The sequence below is a fragment of the Lipophrys pholis genome (genome assembly GCF_963383615.2).
Source record: "Lipophrys pholis genome assembly, chromosome: 5".
NCBI classification, from domain to species: Eukaryota; Metazoa; Chordata; class Actinopteri; order Blenniiformes; family Blenniidae; genus Lipophrys; species Lipophrys pholis.
In genome coordinates, this window is record NC_137628.1 from 14494130 (window position 1) to 14513743 (window position 19614).

General features: G+C 41.9%; 1 protein-coding gene across 1 annotated transcript in view; it reads right to left on the bottom strand.

Moving 5' to 3' along the window:
* LOC308109809 (uncharacterized protein) overlaps positions 1 to 19614 on the bottom strand; it is a gene marked incomplete at its 5' end in the record, with an annotated part of 64425 nt that overhangs the window by 4760 nt on the left and 40051 nt on the right. The gene's annotated exons all lie outside the window — the stretch shown is intronic.

Genomic DNA, 19614 nt, shown 5'->3' on the forward strand with positions numbered 1-19614 from the left:
TCACAGTTTTCAGTTTTGAGATAAAAACAAAAGTCATTCTTACCTGAGACGCACAAAATCAAACCCAGAAACAAACATTCAGTTTCTGCCAACAACATGATCACTTCTGACATCAGCTAAAAAACAGCTGGTGGTTTGATCAAAGCTCATAAACTGACTCAAAGTCTCAAAAAAGAACAGCAGCTGAACTTCACAGACATAAGTTGAAGACAAAATGAAACTGTTTTTATTTTGGGTGCCTTTACATGCAGCTTTAATGTGAACAAAACTACCACTTCTCTTTTCTCCTTCCTTCTTTCTTCTCTAAAAACTTGTTGTAAGAAGTGACTAGATCGTGTCTGATGTGCTCTCATCCTCCCCAGTTGCCACCCACTCCCCCCCACGCCCTCCACCTCAGCCTCTACGACCCCCACCGTTACACTCCACCCTGAGCGCCAACCCATGTCCCACCCACCACCCCCAGCGGGTGTTTTCTTTTAATAGAATTCACAATGATCTTCAGTGCGACGTGTTTTTCGTGAGAATATACTTTTGATCATGTAATGTATTTGTGAAAGGTTGTAGTAATACTGTAACCAGAGGTGGAAAGAGTACTAACATATAAAAGTACAATTACTTTGATAGCATTTTACTCAAGCACATGTAAAAGTAACGGTCAAAAAAATTAAATCCCATTATTGTGTTATATTAGTCTTGTGGTGTTGTGTTGTGTTGTTGTGGTTTAGTTAGTCAAGTTAGTTAGTTGGTTTAGTTTATTGTAGTAATTCTATTGTTGCCACCGTGAGTGAAAAGTGAACATTTCCAAACCGGAGTTCCCCAAATCAATCTCATCAAAGTCATTATGTTTACAAACCGGAATATGAAGCCATAAATGGTGTTTTTGTTTCACTAACTGACGTCATCTTAGGAAACCTGCCGCATGGGTTTATGGGATGTCAAAGATGGCGTTGTTGCAGCTCAAGTGAAAATATCAACATTTGGCTGACTCAACCCAAAAAAAAAGCCATACTTTCTGAGTATTCAAGCCACGAGAATATTCTTCAATGCTGTGAAACTTGTCATTAATAGTTTTTCCAGTGCGAATCGAGATCTTGCGTCCAAATGGAATCTTGCTTCAGGAATCTTTGGGCGTTTCTGTGACGACAAAATGTCAACAAACCTGGGTATGTTCCAGGAAATTTAAATGCTGGAAATACGTGTTTTTATGAGTGTAATGACGAATTTCCTTCACAAAGGTGAAGACAACTTATTAGAGACGTACATCAACAACTAAAACTGGGTCCTAAATTTGTCATTTTTATGGTGTGGATTCTGGTAGAGTACCTTTAAGCGTTGGCATAAGAGGAAGAGCTTCCTCACAGGCGTGGGTCTTCCATGTTGTTTGACACATAAGTATATCCAGAGGGTGATTCTCATAATCCATTAATTAATGATTAAAGTTGTACTCTGTTATGGATAAGATTGAAACTGGAGCACAGTACACCACTTTTATGCAAACTTACTTAAGGAAAAGTAAAAGTACTAAATTTCAAAATGAATTAAAAAGGTACAAGTCCACAAAAAACTACCCAATTACAGTAACGCGAGTAAATGTAGGTCATTATTTCCCACCTCTGACTGTAACAAAGGATAGATAGATAGATAGATAGATAGATAGATAGATAGATAGATAGATAGATAGATAGATAGATAGATAGATAGATAGATAGATAGATAGATAGATAGATAGATAGATAGATAGATAGATAGATAGATAGATAGATGATAGATGAAACTTCTAGGGCTTTGTTTTCTCAGGCTACTCCGCACTCAACAAACAGCACTTCGAACTGGCAGACTGGGTTGGTGGTCCTCATTTTCAAAAAAGGGTCAGGAGACTGTGTGCCAGTTATCTCACACGTCCCAGCCTCTCTGGGAACTTCTGTGTCGAGGTACTCTAAGACGACTCTAATTGATAGTGGAACCTCAGATACAGGAGGTGCCTCAGAAGAAGTGAAGTTGTGGGTTATAAAGATATTTGGTCTTCTTTGCACTCTTCACTGCCACAGCAACCCCTTACAGACTAAGTGGAAAAGAAGATGGATGGATGGATTGATGGGTGGAGAGATATATTTATCACCACACATCAGTTAAATCATGGCATCCTGTTTATCCTTTGTGTTTTCAGTGAGATGATTATCCTCCAGAGGGCGACTTTACCACAGTACTTTTCTCCTCGTGCTGAGGCCCCTAGTATCTATACACTCACAGGTCATGCTTCAGTCACTTTCCATTGCTTCAAGGTCATCTACCATGTAACTTTCAAATAGGTTGGGACCCAGACGTATCTCTCAGAGGTGAGTCTGTAAATAAGAAGGCAATGAATGGTCAATGTGCTTCTCTCTCTCTCTCTGTCTCTCTCTCTCTCTCTCTCTCTCTCTCTCTCTCTCGCAAGCAAGGTCCTCACCATTGATAGAAATAATATTAGGAACTTTTGGTTACCAACCGCAGGTGCAGTTTTTGTGAGAGAAGCTGATCATGGCTGCAGCCTTGTACCGCTCACCATCCAGCCATAACAGTTTCCATTCAAACAGGAAGTTTTTACAGGGCAGACAAGGCCACGCTGTGTGTGTGTGTGTGTGTGTGTGTGTGTGTGTGTGTGCGTGCGTGCGTGCGTGCGTGCGTGCGTGCGTGCGTGCGTGCGTGCGTGCGTGTGTGTGTGTGTACTGCTTGGAATCTCCCACACTATTCTGCATGTATGTGTCGGTTAAAGCGAAGAGTCCAGTCATATTTAGCTGGAATTAGTTGTGCGTATGTGTGGCCTTGTTCTACTATTAGTTTCCTGCGGGAGAATTTAAACATGATAATACACCAACGGCTCACATATACTACTGTGTCTAGAGTACGCATAGGACAGTGCGTAAAATCTACGTAGTCCCTTCACTCGTCGAAGTTCCTGGTTGAGGTTATATGTGCTGTGAAGTAGTTCACCACCATAACACTAGGGGGCGTAGAAGGATTGGTCGTGAAACTGCCTGAAAGTCGATAGTTGCGTTAGTGTTTATTTTCCGACAGTTCATGATGACCAAAGACTAGCAGTGACGCTGCGAGTTTTAACTTCTGGTGCAACCCAGGAGACTAATGGCGAGCGACAAGCAAGCGTCCTGCACGATGCTGTCCATATTATTGGAGGTGTGCAAGGCGTTGTTGACGGCACTGCAACCAAAATTATTTCTCTGCCCCTGGGCGGTGTGTGCTGTTCATCATCATCCATCCTCTGGATCACATGTGGAGTTTCTTAACATGCCCCATGTCATAGTAGAGCAGACCAATCATAGCCTTCATGGTTTGCGCACAGCCTATTGCATTCAGTGTCATTTTGACCTGTGTTTTTAGAATTTTGGGAGGTGTACATTGGGCAAGAGGCTCTGCGGAGGGGCTTCATGGCAACACATTGCCTATGTGTATCATTTGCATATCAATGAACTCTAAATTAAGCTCAACGCATTGGGACACATGTCATTCTGGAGACAATAATCTAACTTTGAGGGGAAGACGTGTTAGGTGAGCAATAGGCTTCATTTAATGTTGTAAATACATCCATCGTCTGTGGTTCCTTTCTGTTTATATTTGTGGTAACCTTACTGTTAGAAACAGAGCCTGAGACATGATATAACAAAATTGTGGCATTTTATATTAATATCTAAATGAATATTTCCTGGACACAAAATACCAATTCGAAACCTCCAAAATAATAATCTGTGGCCATGAAATACTAACTTAAGGACACAAAATATTAATTTGTTGCCTCAAACAAGTATTTTGAGAAGACTAAATATTAATTTGTGTCCACGATTTATAGTTTTATTTCAGAGGGCACTCTGTAGTTTTGTATGTGTTATCTATTTGTATTTTAATTTCATGATTTTTAAATGCTGCAACCCAAACAATTCCCAGACTGAGATTAAAGAAGGACTCGATCTATTTGTCTATCTAGTTTGCAGTTACTGACTGCAATAAATGTAAGTCAGAGCATTGTGTCATAATTAGTGAATACTATAAGATCCAGTGAAATTAAAAGACATATAGATATAAAATATTAAAAGATATATAGTATGTATTGCTGTCTGAGTCAATATGGCCTAGCAGCTGAAAGGTGGGTGTGAATGTGAGTGTGTGTGATTGTATGCCTCAGTGTTCGATCAGTGATGGACTGAAGATCTATCCAGGTTTGTATCTCGCCTGTGTCCATCGTTAGCCAGGATCAGCTCCTGTATAAACTTACTGTACTGCCTGGATTCCATCGATCTTCTTTCCCACATGAGGTCACAGTGGCAGTAAGAAAAGATAAAAAAAGCCCAAACATCCCTGTCTGCAACCTGCTCGAGACGATGTGAACAGACAATATGGTACCACAGCTGCATGTCTGCTGTTATAGAGATTGGCTGAGCACGTGACCGCCAAGAAAGACTGCGTCATCAAGACACAAAGCATTATGGGAAATACAGTCAAAGAGCACGGGAAAGCCTGCTGGCTTTTACAGAATCTGCCAGCCAGCCAGCATCCCTTTGAACTGGTGGGATCAGTTCAGAAGGAACAATTGGAACAAGCAAAGTTGTGCTCTAACTGTTTTATCCTCACCTGTTCATGACCTTTGTGTTTTCACCACTTTATTCTTCCCCATGTCGTCATGTGGGAAAATTGCAACTCCTTCCCTGTTCACTGTTTCCTCCTGCATCTTGTTAGCGTCCTCCTATTTTCTGAAGGCAGTATGTGTCTTTTCCGGTTTGCCTTGTGCCTTTTGCTCAAGTATAACACTCTTTCTGTTTCCGTGGAAGCCTTGTTGTGTTTCACCTAATTTTGAGGTCTCCCATTTTCTTTATTTTATTATAGCCTATTAACATGTACATAACAAGTTAAAATAGTTAATCAAGTTGGTTGAATTCATCTGAAGTTTTTGATATGTTCGTCTCAGTTCAAATCTTTTCTAAATGTTCATTGGTCAGTTTGAGACATGTGACTGGTGACATGTGGATGTAATCAGGAAGTGTGGTGTGAAGTGGAGAAGGAAGAGTGGATTGATGTAAAGAGACTGGACTTACCTTTGCATTCTTGTCTGGGTGGACTGCATGCAATTTCTTCCATTGGACCCAAAGATGTGAACAAATTGCTGGGTACTAAATGCTAGACAGTGTATTTTCAATTACTGGAGTTCTATTCGTGCCAGCCGGGAGCTGACAAGTATCTTTCTTTGAATAAAGTTCTCTTGACTGTGAAACAGTGCTGATGAGATTCTCGTCAGTGATTAAAAACAGTAAAGTTTTAGTCTATTAAAACGACAAACCAAAGATTCCAAAATGTTTTATAGACTGAATCTGCAACACTGGGTGGTAACTGTTGGTTCCCCCACTGCTCTAAGGAATCACGACACAACTTCATCACGATCGGTTCCAATCTGAAATGAATTGGATCATCTATTTAAAAAAATTAAAAAATTCCCCTGGGATTATTTGTAAAATGTATTTATTTGTAGTGTGTCTACAGGCTGTGACAGTTAACTCTCAGCTCTTGGTGCCAAACCCTACCAGACAGAAGACAGCAGTTGGTGCCTCTTAACACTACAGCAACGCAGCATCAGGTTTGATAACTTCTGCATTTCTCCCTCCCTCCACCCACTTTCAGGCCCTCCAGCTCAGGCTTGTTGAAGCCTTGTTTCTGTTCTTTCCGGGACTTTTTCAAAATTTAGGACTGTGATGATGGCCAATAAACAAAGAAGACTGGGGGCAGGCTACTTCATGCCTCTCCACAATTTACATTCTTTATCTTCCTGCCATCACCTGCTGGCAAGTTAGCAAGCAGGCATTCACAACAGTGTATAATTAACAGAAAACCACACACAAGTATGGTTGAGCCTTAGTTCGCTTTGCCAAGTGAGCTGATGATTTATTAAATAGCTATTAGTGATGGGCTTGAATGAAAGCTCTTATGTTAATTGTGATTACGTGCACTTGTGTATCACACCATAAAAACACCATCTTTGTACTGCTTTATGTCTGCTTTGTGAACGAAATAGTCTACTGCAGTGAAACTGAACACTGCTAAGTAACTGTTGAATATGGCAGGCTAGCAACAAGCTACAGAACACTGATGGTTACCAAGCAACTGCCGGGCACTGCGTGTATGTGACTAGTTGCCGAACAAGGTTAGTTAGAAACAAACCAAGTAACGCTGCTAGTTAGTGAGTAGTTGCTGAACACAACATGTTAGAGAATAGCCACTGAACGTGGCGAGTTAGATGCGAGCCACTGAACACTGCGAGTTAGCGACTAACTGCTGAATATTGCGAGTTCGCAAGTAGTCACTTAACATTGCCAGTTGGCAAGTAGCTGCTAAACATGGCGAGTTGTCAAATAGCTATGTTTCTTCCAGGTAGTTGTTGACTTCCTCCACTTGTGTTTGGGCTTTGAGCAGTTGTGATTATAATGTTGGTGAAATTAAAAAATAAATCCAACTCAAAGAAGCCAGAATGTTCTGTATAGTTTATCCATCAAGAGACTAAGGCACAACATTTTCAAGTTGAAAATTTAAAATTTTCGTAAGATTTTGAGTCTCCATTCATACAACAGCAGTGATTGGAGCCACTGAAGGTGCAACTTTTTGAAAACACCCTCACTCTTTCTCCATGGAAACAGGGGGGGGGAAATGCTACTTTTCTGAAATGCTGGTCATGCGCATGCGCACCGCAGCTGTAGCAAATATGGAGTTCCCCTGCACAGATTGGCCATAACAACAATGGTGGCCGGCCTCCAGAGTGTTATGACTCCCAGTCCATATTCTCCTGGGAGAAGTTTAAAGTTGAGAGTCAATAGCAATCAACTTTGCTGTCTGTCCATAAATATCTCTGTGTCCTTGACTTTGTTAATGTTTATGGGGTATTGTTGGGTGTGTAGGTTCATTACAAAAATGGCCAACAGTATCAACGCATGGCCTGGCGCATGCCATGACGTATATGGCGGAAACATTGAAAACGATGTAGTTCGCATTTGCTACATCGTTTTGAGTGTTTCCGCCAAATACATCATTTTCAAAACGTTACTGTGTAGACACAAAACACACCTGAAACGAAAGCACAAAAACCATGTGTTTTCACTTGAAATGTTGTCATGTAATTGGGGCCTATTTCAGTCAGTTAATGCCATGAAGCAGCATTTTATTGACATATGGGATCCCTTTTTGAAAGATGAGTGATGATTACAGTGTTTTGTTGAATTTCACCTTCAGTTTTTGTGAGATTACAGATTACGACATGATTTCATCAAATATATTTACGTCATGTTCATATTCCTATGTTGGATACAAACAAGAGTTCTATTCAGGGAAAAAACATTTTATCTGGGCAATGTGAACACGCGCACAGACTCTGAACCAGACTAACAAGTGATCTCTGGTCCCCTTGAAAACCTGGGTCTCGGTTCATGTACAAACAATCACTCTAGCGGGTGGGGTGAGAGGATGGGAGGAGAGGACATGACATAGTGCACAATGCATTCTGGGTTGTAAACAAACACAGCTGTCCACGCGAGTCAGAAGAAGCCGACACAGAAAGAAAAAGTTGGAAATTATGTTGCAGCCAGACCTGAAGTACTGAGGAAGAAGTAGAGATGAAGAAGTAGTTAGAAAGGCGCTCATTGATATCGGGCCTGAAGATTATATATTGCAGTTGTTTGTGGCTACTCCTTAGCCATGAGCTAACTCGCCTAGCCACCACAGGGTAAAGCGGCAAGACTTCGCGTTTTGGTCCGAATCAAGCAATGATCCATGTTCCCTCTTTAAATCCTCTCTGATTATTGTTTGTTTGGGACAGCTGAACCCCCAAACTAGCAGCTGTTGGAATTGCGTGACGTTTTCCAGGCAGTTTGGTCTCAGATCTCAAAAGTTAATGTGAACACCACCTGAAACAAATGAAGGTGTGAATATTCTCTGCTCCCCTCCCTCCCAAATGAACATGAGTCCCAGACTATCCGAATGTGAAAGGCCCTTTAGTTAGAGCGCTCTTGCTTCACAGCGAGAATGTCATGGGTTCAAGTACAGCCTGGGGCCTTTCTGTGTGGAGTTTGCATGTTCTCCTCATGGGTTTCCTCCGGGTACTCCGGTTTCTTCCCACAGTCCAAAAATATGGAGGTGAGGTTGACTGGTGACACTTAATTGCCCCTAGGTGTGAATGTGAGTGTGTGTGGTCTTCTGTCTGTATGTGTGCCCTGTGACAGACTGGCAAACTATCCAGGGTGTATCCTGCCCTCATCCATAGTGAGCTGGGATCGGCTCCAGCACCCCACGACCCTGAACAGGATAAGCAGGATAGAAGATGGATGGCTGGATGGGTATTTGGTTAGAAATTGCAATCATTTGATTTTCCAGGGAACAGAATAAATCACAAAATCAAAGACTTATTGATCTAAAAAGACAAGTGTGATTTCTTTTTTTTCTTTTTTTCCTGTAACCTGAAAGCCCTCTGCCGGTCTGTTCCACTCTCTTTCCTGCTGCTTATTACACAAAGCAACTGTGTCAGTGTCCTGATTTGGAGTTAATACGATGCTTCCTCTTCATGTGGAAGCCAGTGTGGCCTTCTGAGTGATGCCATGATGTCACCTCGCATTGTGTGTGTGTGTGTGTGTGTGTGTGTGTGTGTGTGTGTGTGTGTGTGTGTGTGTGTGTGTGTGTGTGTGTGTGTGTGTGTGTGTGTGTGTGTGTGTGTGTGTGTGTGTGTGTGTGTGTACGTGAATACACAAACACGCTGGGCAAAACACTACCTCTGCTACTTCCCTCCATTCCCCCTCTTTAGACAGCGTGGCATTGTTTCCGAGCCAAAATTACCACATCAGCAGCACTCCGAATACACCCCACATCCTTCGCTCTCAACCCAACGACAATGAGGGAGAAATCCTTCTTTTGGAAGCAGAGAGAGGGGGATTTCTTCTCTCTCCAGTTCCCAGCGTGGTAATAAATGCCATGAGAGCTTTACTAATTGGCCACTTAATCTTTTGGGATGAGCAAGTGGACGGTCAGAGAGGGTGAGAGAGGTTGGATATGGAGAGAGAGAGAGAGACAGAGAGAGAGAGAGATGTAGAAGTCTGTCTTAGTGTGTTTAGGTGAGTTTGTTTTACTTGAGATTGTATGTGAATGTGCTTCGATGAACATCTGTCAGTGTGTACTGTGTGCGTTTGTGTGTGGATGATGCTTGTGTTTCCAGCTTGTCCATGTCTGCATACGTGTGACACTGTGTGTGTGTCTGAAGGTGTGTGTGTGTGTGGTCAGGGTGTGGGGGTGGGTGGGGGTTCGCCGCCACTTCCTGATGATTCATCGATGGAAAACACAATTAACTCCCTCACTGCCTCCCAATTATTTCCGCAGATTAAAGTCTCCCAACTGAGACGATGAACAATTGAGGACGGACAAACGCCTGAATCAAATGTTCCACTGGTCAAACTGTCCAGCAGCGCCTGTTTTCACACTCGGGGAGTCATAGCTACCTAACAGCTGTCAGCTGGGTCTGCCCTGTCAGTCCGAACCAAGTGCCTCCTGTTTGCCTGAGGCCTCCGCTATCGCTCTCTTTCTTTCTTTTTTTCCTGTCAGTCTGGTGCAGCTGTGTTGATGGCAGTCATATTGCTCATGGCCTTATCATATTAATCAATCAGCAAACAGTGGAGGGAGCGGTGATAGAATTGGTGGAAGAGGAAATGGGAAGGGACGGGGTGTTTACCTTCTACAGCTGGTTGGAAGTGCAGTCCAGACACATTTAGCAAATGATTAAACTAAATAAAGTCATTTTAAAATGGTTTGGATGAGGAGTGTCAAACTAATTTTATTTTAGGGGCAATATAGACCAGTTTCATCTTGAGTGGGCCGGACTGGTGAGATAGTATCATAACAACCTTTAAATGTAAGTGTTTCTTTGTTGCGGTGCAGAATATATGTTATGAAAATGTCCATATTTTCACAAAACCAAATAATATGGAAACTGACTACAAGCTCTCTCTTTTTTTTTTTCTTCTTTTCTTCCCTTGGGGCAGCTTAGGCAAACAATATTTTGTGATTGACAGTTTTTGCTCTTGCAACAGGACGAGATTTGGAATCTCCTCAACCCCAACCCCACAGAGCAGAGAAGGCCCCAGCAGTGCCCTGGCAACAATCTCAACATAAAGCCAATATCAAGGATACGTTCTGGTGCAAAATACAGTGAAATGTCAAATTCTTGAAAAATCTTCTCCTATAGCTATTAGATTATGCATGTTTTTACAAACTCACCCTGACGGCATGGCTTTGAGGCTAGTTTGATAGCAACGAGATAGGCAGTCTTAGTGTTGTTTTTTTGTCCGCTACTCGTATGAAATATGTTAAAATATCAATGTTTTCTTTAAAATTTTTACTAGGGCCAGACCGATTAATCAGCCAATTATAGTCATTAGAGAATAATCACTAATCGGTCAAGGATAGGCTGATTGATGCAGATGTTCACACATATTTTTCAGTAAAATGCAAGGAATATGGCGTTTTTTTCTTATGTCCTTCTGTTGTGTATCCAGTAGAGGATGCTCTGACTCCTTTCATGTAATGCTTCAGTCACCCCATAGTAGGGTGAAATAGTGAAAGATGAAAAGCCGATTGTGTGTCTACTGAACCGAGGGGTTTACCGCAATAACCTTTTGTGAAAAAAAAAAAAAAAACCCAACTCATTAAGTTTCTCATGATTTGCTAAAAGTAACCGGAAGCTAAATTACAGATAAGTACATGCAATGTGGAAGCTGAGGTTGATCAGTATTGAGATGAAGTGAGTAATCAGGTTAAAATGGTCTGAATGTCTGGTGAGGAGAGATAGGGGATATATTGGCCAAATATTGGACTTGTGTTCTTTATGAGGCCACATTTACACCTACCAGGGGTTTTACAGAAACGGATATTTCCCCCTCTCTGTTTAAAAAAACATCTTGATATATAAATCTGCTTATACACCTGGTTCAGAGCTACTCCGCTTTAGACACAACTGGAGACATAGAGTTTATCCAGATCCCTCCTGTGGCTGGAGTTTTCAGGAATCCTCATTTGTGGTGAGTCGTAGCTGCGTTTATGTGTAAATGCACAACCCAAACGCAGAGAAATATCACAGTTTTTTCAAATACGGGTACATGTAAACGCAGCCTCAGGCTTCTTGTCTTCCCCTTCTCGTCTGTGATTGCTGCTCCCTGCCATGATGTGTTTCACCTGAGTGTGTGATTGTCTGCACCTGGTGGCTGTGGTTTATATTGGTTGTCTTCTTTGTGTTGTCGGTTTGTGTGTGTTTCTGTGTGGGTATAGCTCTCCAGTGTGTCAGAGACCGTTTACACGTCGCAAAAGCTGTGATATTTCAATGTGTTTGGGCCTTTTGTTTACACGATTTGGAAAAACACTCCATCTTTCCGTTAGCATATAGATGGGGGGAGGCAGAGTTTAACGTCACAGTTTGCGTCAGAAGCGTCATCAGCATCATATATTTGGTTACTGCGATGACAATGGATGCTGTGAAAGCCATACCAAAAGTGTCGTTATGCTTCACGTTACACTGCCCCCTATAGGTTTGGCATGCTCATAGTAGCTCTTAACCAGGTTTTTATGCGAGTTTGCCTAAATTAATTTTTTTTTTTTTTTTATTTTATAATCTGGTGTGAACAATGCTATTTTGGATGACCTAGAGGGGAGAAATGTCCTATTTAGTAAATACCCAGCTATGTGCAAATGTGGCCTCAGTCTGTGTCCATCTTTCCAGTGCCTCAGCAATAGTGTTTTGCTTTGGTTTTTGGTTTGCTCCAATAAAATGAGCTTCTGTTCCACCAACGGCGGTGTCTGGCGTCCTAAGTCCTCCCCTGAGCCAAACGTAACAGTTGGAGCTATCGGACAGGAGGTTGACAGCGGATGTAGCGAAGGAGTCAGTTGAAGAAGATGAACGTTGGAATACAATATCAACTTTAGATTACTGAAAAGAAGCCCACACAAATGAGTTGGAGCTGGGAAAAAAAAAATGGATGATCTGATACAGGCTCCGACTGAGAGAAGTCTTCCCAGAGACATTCGTCACAATATATTTAAACCCTTACAGTGTTTCCAGCAACAATGACATGCAACCCGTTAATGAGCTCCATTTCTGTGGTTTCTCACACCATGTGTTTCTTACTGATGACGCTGAAGCTTTTGTCGCCTCTTTCTACTGTGCTGGCATTTCTTGCTATTTCTGGCCAACCGCTGTTGATGAGAGACAAACTGAGGTCACCGCTTTGTTAAATACATCAATTCAACAACATCTCAACCGGGCTAAACGAACAAAGGTCTGGAGTGAATCACCATTCAGCAATGATGCCAAATGCAATTAGGCTCATGATGAATTTCACCTTCACCGGCGTTACCAGGTGCTTTATTCAGTGAAACAATAGAAGACGAGGTAATTTTCTGAAGAAGATGGATCAGACTACCTTATGTGTCAGTTATTATGACTAATAACCTTGACACTGATATTGATTAATAATGAAGAGCACCCAGCTAAGAAATTTACCACCAGCAGCCATTTTTATTTATGCTACTTGTTGGTTTTTTGAAGCTTCCTAATTCCGGGCGGTTGTCAAACCCCAACGCTTTGATTTAAATGTATTGGGTTCATGATAGAGCATAAAAATGGTGGGACAGAAAGTCAGTCGGCCCTCATCCTGTGTTTGCTACAGGCTCAGATCTTATTTGACTAATAACCTTGATCCCACTAAATATTTCTTCATTGATGTAGCATAATGATGGCACCTGTCCGTGCCCATTAGGTTTATATAGGTTCAACCAGTCATGGTTGGGAGTGACTTCAGGGCCTTGATTTGTACCATATATGAAGCCTCCTGGGAGCATTAGGGATTGCGATTTATTTATCAAGAGTTTGATAGTAGATGTAGGAAAAAGCACAGAGTTACAGAGTAACTAAAAGAAACTCGTAATAAGCTAAACACTTCATCAATCTCTAAATCGATTTTCTTTTGTTGATGTGCAATAGGTTAGTCATTTACCCAAAGAGTGTGCTCACGCCGATCCAAAGCATGTGCATATGGCATGTTGTTTACCTATTTCAGAAAGCTGCTCCGAGTCACAGTAGATAACAACATAACATAGCAAGAGTAAAAACTATCTGACTGCATGAGAGTCATTGCCCCGATGTTTTGGTTTTCTCTTTTGTTTCCTGAAGTCGACATGTTACGGAGACTTTACTATCTGATCACGCAAGCAAGGATCACAGATGTCAACAGGAGTGCCAGAAGCATTCATGTAAGATCAGAGATGTTTTAAAGCTGATTAGAAAGTAGAAACATGTCTGACCCATTGAAGCAACGCTCTTCTCTTTAGATCAGATTATTTCTCAGAAATGTTCAGCTTTTTTGTTGATATTTACTCTTTTATTTTATCTCAGCGCTCTCTTCATCAGGCTCCTAGAAACGCCTGGAAGTTGAATTGGATGCTTCCGAGGCCTTTCGCTGATGGCCATCTGAGGCTCCGTTTACATGACAACATTTCACGTGACATCACCTGATCCGTTTAAAAAAAAAAGTGATGTGTTCACACTGCTGCAGTGGACACACTGACAACAATTTAGTTAGTATGCCGGGCCACGGGAGGGCGCTGTAGCTTGTTTATTAATGAAACCACACAGACATGTGTGCAGAGAACAATACGCTATAAATGTGAACAAAATCGAGAGTACCATTCGAGACACTCGTCTGGACTGATGACAAATCGGATGCTATCAAGGGTGAAGCTCAACTATTAAACTAATGATATGTATTATAAAACTAGAAAATCAAAAGTAAAGAAAGTTTTCCGGATACACTCGAATTCATTGTCGTATAAACGGGGCCCGAGTGCCCCACAGTATTCTGATTGGGAACGGTGGGAGGTCCAGCTTTTACTGTATGGTCCAGTTAAGCTGGCTCTCTGTCTTCATGACTCTGAGTTCACACAGTACAAGAGTCTTGTGTTTTCACTTTCCCAAGCAGACCTAAATAAAGCCTTCTCTCAGAGCCTTGTGGCCTGTGATGAACAGACGGGTGGGGTCGGGGGAGTGGTGTGGTGGTGGTGGTGGGGGGGGGGGGGGGGGGGGGGGGGGGGGGTAAAGTTGGTGGTGGGGTGGTGGCATTACACATAGGTAAATGCCAACATGTTTGGGATGGTAATCCAGGATAAGTCTCCAGTTGGCTGATGACCAAACATTCATGCGCGGTACAATAGGTTTTGGCAGGTGTCCAGAAGTGAACTTACTTTGGGTTTAACAGTAAAATTCATTCTGACTCTGTTTTTTTTTTGTTTTGTTTTTTTCTTTTAGTTTTGTGGGAAAAGGTTTTGATAATTAATGCTGGCTGGATTTAAGTAAGAATGGCGTGGGGGGGGGGGGGGGGGGGGGGGGGGAGCTTTTTTTCCACCATGTGTTTGGTTTTGTGAATAAATTTGGGGATAGCCCTTAACTCCCACCCTGCTCATAAAGTGTTTGTTTTTTTCTCTTTTTCCCCTGGAGTGGATTAACTTTAAGTGCCTCTGTGTCTCTTAAAATCTCTTTCATTTTTTTTCTCTGCGGTTCAGCTCATATCACCAACCCTCCCCTGTATCTCTCTGTTTTCAACAACAGTGGCATCTCTAACAGGAGAAGTGGTTGGGTGCTTTAGGGTCACCAAACCTTTGCACCGTCACCAAACCCCAATATGGTGACATTCTGCTTCCAGGAAATGAAGAGGGGGGGGGGGACACAGCAAACTTTTCCCTAGGGGTTGTTAAAAATAAACTTGATATATGCTTGGCTTGGAAAGTTTGGTCTGAGAAATAGAAGAAGGAGCAGGAAGGGATTGTTTAGAAAACTTTCATCTAATATGTCAATTTTGAAGAGAAACAGTAGTTACAATGAAAATACCTCAATTGATTAAACAATTAGGATTTAGAGGTGGAATACTAGATAGAAATGTGTCATAGATAATAAATCCATTTTTAATGTTCTGGTACAATCACTGGTTGGTTACGCTTATGCCCGTGTAAAATGTTCCTTCAGTAGTATTCCCGAATCTGAAGTCTTTCACTCTCTGCCCTTCCTGCATGATTCATTGTGTGTTCATGCTGCCCTATCAAATGAATTACAGTAATAGTACAGCGTACAATGGCCATACTAAATAGTTCTGCACATGCACGAGTGAGTACAGGGACATATAAATGTCTGAGTACTCACTATTGTTAATGTTTATAGAGCATTGTTCCCTTTGCCCTTGTGTGTTTGGAGTCATAACAAAAAACAGCCAACATCACCCACTAGTGGCCCAACATGAAAACCTCATCATTTTCATAGTTTCTGCCATTTCTGTGTAAAAGGAGATCGTTTTCAACACAATGTATAAACTCTAAGCTTTTTTTAAACGAAAACATAAAAAAAATGCGTTTTCACATTAAACGTCACGTAAACGAAGCCTCAGCTGCATTAGCACGTCGTCTTAAAAGCTTTTCGCATGTTAGTCATTCTTCTCAACTGTTTTGTTGCTGCTTCTTCATATTGCCTTTTGTTCATAAATCTGCCCCAGCGTCCAGATTATAGAGCGCTTTTCCTCTAAATAACTGATGTAATTTTAGCTTAACTTAATGGCTCGATCACTCATTCAACTGATCCAGACAGTGCTGACAGCTCAGCTAATGAGTCACAACAACTCTACAATAATGCGGCTATTTGTATATTATCAGGACAGTCTCACTGAATTATCGATCAAAATGAAAGCACTAAGCTTATGAGTAACTAGTTACTTACTGTAGTTTTTTTTTTTACCATATCTCCATTATTTTGCAAAGCATTAACTATAATCTGAGGCCCCATTTACACAACGTTTTCAAGTGAAAATGCAAAACTTTTGTTGCGTTTTGAGTGTCTGTTTACACGACAGGGGTGCTCAGAGCCACTGAAAACACAACCTGTTGATTTTCATTTTCAGCTTTTCTGCTCTTTCCATATAAAGAAAGATCCTTTCCAAAATGTTGCTTTTAAACGTGAAACTTTTCTGAATAGAAAAACGATCCATTTTCACTTGAAATGTTGTCACGTAAATGTGTCCTGAGTATCCATGGTAACTGTTTAGTGTCAGGGCCTAATTTTCAGAAACTTGCACAATACTGGCAATGATTGAAAATGACATCATGCTGATGACCATACTTTTTAAATTGCTTCACAAACTATTCTAAATAGTAAAGCACAGTGTGTACAGGGCAGAAAATAGTTTCCTCAGAACTTTTGATTGAATGGGAAAGCCCAGTCAATCTTATAAAAAAAATCCAAGCAATGAATTCACCCTAAATTTGAGTTCGGTTTAAGAAAATCTGAACTTTTAACCAAAAGCGCATCATCTTCATAGAGTTAACTTTGCTAACACGTTCAGGTTCGTCTATTGGAATGGGCCTGGACCAGTGATGCCAATGCATATTAATAAAAATAAGAATTCCTCTTCTGTTGTGTCGCCTCCTTCACTAAAAGGGAATGTTATGCACAGTTATGTGGCACAAAGCTCCAGAGCGCTGCACAGAAGCTATTTACAATAATCGACTGGCCTCTCAGATGTTTTTATTAAATTAAATGACGTACAATTAGAATCCAAAGGCAAACTGCTGAAGGAGGGATTAACACTCCCTCCTTCAGGGAAAGTGACTGTGACTGTATTATATATTTAACAGAGAAAGGCCGATTAAGTTAGCTGAGCTATTTTTAGTTGTGCAGCACCCTATAAAAAAAACAAAACTATTTTTTCTTGTTCCTTTCAAACAGGGATGTTTCTGTCTGCAGCTCTTTCTCACACTGGAGGTTTCCCAGCAGGAAGCTTCACTGCCCTGAAAACTGACTGTGGAAGAGACGGAAAGAAGAAAAGAGACAGAACAGAGCAAGTGAGATGCATGAGAGAGCTCCGAGGAGGAGGAAGAGGCACAGCGCCGCCTTTCAAGTGTGGTTCTGACCCATTACGGTGGGTGTGCGGTGTGTGTGTGTGTGTGTGTGTGTGTGTGTGTGTGTGTGTGCGCGTGTGTGTGTGTGTGTGTGTGTGTGTGTGTGTGTGTGTGTGTGTGTGTGTGTGTGTGTGTGTGTGAGTGAGTGAGTGAGTGAGTGAGTGAGTGAGTGAGTGAGTGAGTGAGTGAGTGAGTGAGTGAGTGTGTGTGTGTGTGTGTGTGTGTGTGTGTGTGTGTGTGTGTGTGTGTGTGTGTGTGTGTGTGTGTGTGTGTGTGTGTGCGTGCGTGTGTGTGTGGGTGCGTGTGTGCGTGCGTGTGTGTGTGTGTGTTGCAGTGACGCTGTAGCAACACCAAACCTTTCAAAGATTTGTAGCTATGTGTCAAAAGGAGACAGACAACAAAGGCTGTGATTGGTCGGCCATACTAGATAATACTTTCTGGTACTACACTTGTCCAGTTTGTTCCATATACCCAAGAACTAAAGCTCAGTTTGTATGGAGACAGTTGGATGTTTATTTCTAACATATCACATTTAAATAGAATCGCAAATGCTTCAATCTCCGTCCAAACGACACATCATCGTGTGCCACAAAGTAAACACGATACCACCAAGCTTCATGAGATTTCACGACAGATCCTCCAGAAACGTGATGCTCGCCACCGTTATGGTGGTGAATTACTTTGCAGCACATGTAACCTTTGACGTCAAGGTTGTATGTTATCGAGGCAACGGACTGCCGTTTGCTTTGTATCAACGGGGAAGCATAAACTAGGCTTAAGGCTTCAACTTTGCATGATCCAGCCTCTACGTGCCTATGTGGACTATGTTGAGGTTTGTCACCCACGTGACTAAATGTCATAAATTGTTGTGCCGCCATATTGGACATCCGCGGTAGCGGTAAACACAATCAATCACAAGTAAACACTATCATGAAACAGCAGTCGGCAGGAGTGATAAATTCCTTTTTAAGTGTTCAAACTATGTCAGCAAGCCACTAAGTAAATCTGCCCACAGCTGTGCGGTCATCTGGACGGAGGAAGGATGCAGAGATTTGTGGATAAACTGACACAGTTGGGGATAGATGACCCATATCTGTTCCCTCCTGGTTTGTTTGCTCATGTTGTGAAGTGTGATCTGGCCACTGTGCCCCAGTTTGAGGATCCCGATCTCCACCACTGTGCATGGTCATTTGGTGATAAGCCTGGACGTTCTGTGGTATGTGCCAGGATGCGAGGTGTCATCAGTGTGTGTGTGCGTGGCCCCTTTAATAGACGCTGGGGGGACTCCTCAGTGAGCAAAGTGTGTGACGGAGGAACGGTGAGAGAACCAGGAGATCGGAGCAGGTCTCGCCGCTCCCCTGTGGTTCCCGACCACGGTCTGGAGACTGGAACAGGAGATACTAACGTCTGGAATTGAACCATTAAAAACTGTCCACACAGAAACAAACTACCAACCTGATATGAATTTGGCAGAGCAGAGTCTGGAGTACTTACTTGTCTCCCAGCCTTCCATCCTCACAGCTGCAATCCGTCTCTCCCTTCTCTCCGGGTCAGCAGGGAAACCATAAAATGAGAGTGTTGTTAGTGCTGCAGCCGACAGCTACACTAACGATGCCCATCTTCTCTGATATATGATCAAATTATTCCTAAAATGTGACTGTTTAGCGTGTTGTTTACAGTCAGGGGTTGCCCAGTCGACCTCTGCCGTCACGTGATAAACCTCAATAGAGAAATGTGTTCCCAAACAGTGGTTTCTGGTCGTGCTCCTGAGCGCAGGAAGTGGTTTTCAGTGAATAATCATGTCTTTTCTTAAGGTAGTACTGCGGGTCACCAGCAATCAATATTGACATTTGACCTATCCAGGTTCCCAAAGTTTTTACAGATTGGTGAATGTATTCACAAACATTGCACATCAGACAAGAAACCTTCACTGTTCAATTTTAAAAACTCATCTTAAAACCCGATGAATCAATTGGCTTTTAACCCGGCTTGAGGTTCTGCTCCTGTTTTTGTCGTTACCCATTTATTGTTTTTCATTGCATTTTTGTCATTCTCTAGTTTGAACTTTACATTTTCATGTCTATTCATGTACAGCACTCTGGTTCAGCTGGAGTTGTTTTAAAGTGATTTCCAAATAAAGTTGAGAGTTGAGTTGGGATCTTCATTCACTGTTACTCTGAGTGACTGCCTCGCTTCAGTGCTCTTTTCTTAGTTACTGTCATGACCAAAGGTGCGATGGCTGACTTTTTCATCAATAAAACTACTTTGGTAGCAATTTGGTGTCTCAGTTACAGACTCCCCCCCCCCAGATGTATCAATGATATCAAGTCAAACTTAAAATGAGCTTAATTTATTAATTGAAAATCTTTCAATCTCATCTGATATTGTTCAATCGTGAATATAACATGGCTTCATGATCATTCAAAGTCATTATATTTTGACCGTATTTACATAAAAAAAACATTTTTAACAACCTTCTGGTCATTGGGGTTGTATTTGTACAGTTTTAAATTGTTATCGACCACCTTTAGTGGGAAGAAGACAAACTTCAAATGCAATCTGTGTAATGTACATCCTGACTACTAAGGTCTGTTGTGGTCAGAGTGTCATGATCTGGGGTTT